The sequence below is a fragment of the Euprymna scolopes genome, chromosome 1 (assembly GCF_053919585.1).
Source record: "Euprymna scolopes isolate OS-2025 chromosome 1, ASM5391958v1, whole genome shotgun sequence".
Classification (NCBI taxonomy): Eukaryota; Metazoa; Mollusca; class Cephalopoda; order Sepiida; family Sepiolidae; genus Euprymna; species Euprymna scolopes.
In genome coordinates, this window is record NC_136482.1 from 180800012 (window position 1) to 180802543 (window position 2532).

A 2532-nucleotide genomic window follows, 5' to 3' on the forward strand; every position below is an offset into this window, starting at 1 on the left:
ATTTTAAAGAATATATAAAAAATATATATTCGTTGTGCTTCGTTCATTTCTGTCTCAAGTTTCATTATATTTCTTTATCTTCGTGATTCGTGTCGTGGTTTTATCGCTTCTCCTAATCTTCTCAAATGTGGTTCTCCCTCGCGTTCTGTGTCGTCTCTTGTTAGAACCCGTTGTTCGTATAATGCGTAGTAAGAAGAATCGAAAGAATATAGAGTTTAAATATGGAGGTTTATTGAGACAAAAGTGTTAAATAATTACGTTACTTAATTATGTAGGAGAGAAACAAAAATGCTGATATCGGTAAATATTAGATAGATAGATAGATATCACCCGTTGCCGCGTGTGACCCTCAACAGTTTTATCATTCTTAAAGACATTTTGTTAGCGACTATTCGAATCAACGTCCAAATTCGATCTGCTTCAAAACCTAACCGTTCTTTCTCACTTTTGTCTCACGTAACGTCACATTTACTTGATCCCTCTCGACATATCATTCTGATCCTTTAATATTTCTGACCTCACCTATCAAATCTCACTCTAGTGTCATCTTACTCTAGAACACATTTTGTGATTTTCTCGGTTTCAATACACAACAAAGACCTCTGTAAGCGCACTCATTCATCTGTGCCACAATCTATACTAACAAACGTACGCGCCCATTACCAACATATATCCGTAAAATTTAGTTTTGCTAAACTTTAATTTTCATCTCCAACGTCTGAAACTCTACTCCAAAAATAAATTCGTGATTGTTGCATCATAAATATCAAGGCAAAATAATTTGACGTTGCCTAACCAAGTTCTATCTATCTCAGCCAGTAAATAATTTCACAGAAGTTTCGTTTTCCAAACTGGACTTTCTTCTTCACTTATTTCCTCCCTGCCCCACCTCTGTCAACGAGTCGGTCGTAACTTAGATCGTGCTCCGTAGCGGGCGTATCTTCACGTGTTTTCATTACTTCTTCGGTCCAAATAGATTGTCCGAACTCAGCTCTGTTTGATATTTTTGAAATCATGACAGTTCACTGGTGGGGTTGACCTTGGAATTTCCCCATGGCCGTTGGACTTGCAAAATCAGATAGCTTTCCCCAAAACAATATTTTCATCTAGACAAGATAATAATAAATAGAGTATTGGCTCTATAGTATTGGATTATAGAATCTGCATAAATTAAAATATATTTAAGCATATTTTAAAACATGATTACGCCGGGAGGCCACTACTATATATTGGGTACAATATAATAATCTATAGAGAATTAGCTCTATAATAATAATAAAAAATACAAAATCTGCCTATTTTACGTATTTTACGGCCGGGCAAAGCCGGTTGGCTTGCTATTATATATGTTATCAAGACACGTTTGATTAAATACGACAGTTTTCTTTCTCCAGTATTTTACTGTTGATTTTCTCGATCTGCCGAGCATTTTTTTTTTTCGTTTCAGTTGGTAAGTTGTGTATTAGGTCGTCGAGTGAGTTTTTGTCAATCATTTTCCTCTAGCGCTTTCGATCATTGGTCGTCGTCAGGAGTAATTTTGTTGTTGTTAAAGAGGTTTTTTTCCGGTTGCCTTTTTATATGTAATGAATGTTATTTTGGTGTTTATGGATTGGTTTATTTTTATTTAATTATTTTGATTAAAGTCGTCGGTTAGGGAGGGAAAGATAAAGAAGGGTGCGGTGACGTTTATTGTTCTATTATTATTTGTTAACTATAAATCAATATATATATATATATATATGCATATATATTAGTATATATATATATGCATATATATTAGTATATATATATATATATATATATATATATATATACATATATATATATATATATATATATATATATATATATATATATATATATATATATATATATATATATATGCATATATATTAGTATTCGGACGATTAATTGGAATCGGAAAATATCGAAACTTTGGAGTATCGGAATCGGAAAAATTCGTGCCTATTTTCCGATGCCAAAAACGATTCTTTTTTTTTTTTTTTTAACTTTTCTTGTTTGATTTTGTTTAAAACAAAAGTTTGCACTATTGCTAATTATGTTAAAATTATAAATATTATATACATATTAAATATTTATTGATTTAAAACAATTAGTAAAACTAAAATCTATGCCCCACAAGTGTATTTTTACGTTTCAGAAATATCAGTACATTTCACATGTGTCTTTTCGGTAATCGGAAAAATATAACCATTCTATAGTTAAATATTTACAGATGTATAAAGAATCGGAATCAGTAATTGTATCGGAATCGATGAAAATATTGGAATCGTTTTATCAAATACATATATACATACATATATATACATATATATTTTGTGTACAGAAAGTTGTTAGATGAGATAAGTCATTGGTACCGTCGGTTTCAAGCCCGATAATTAGGACCGTTTAAGATATCCTTATCAAGCTCTCTTCAGCCAATATTCGTTAAGGATATCTTAAACGGTCCTAATTATCGGGCTTGAAACCGACGGTACTAATGACTTGTCTCATCTAACAACTTTCTGCCCA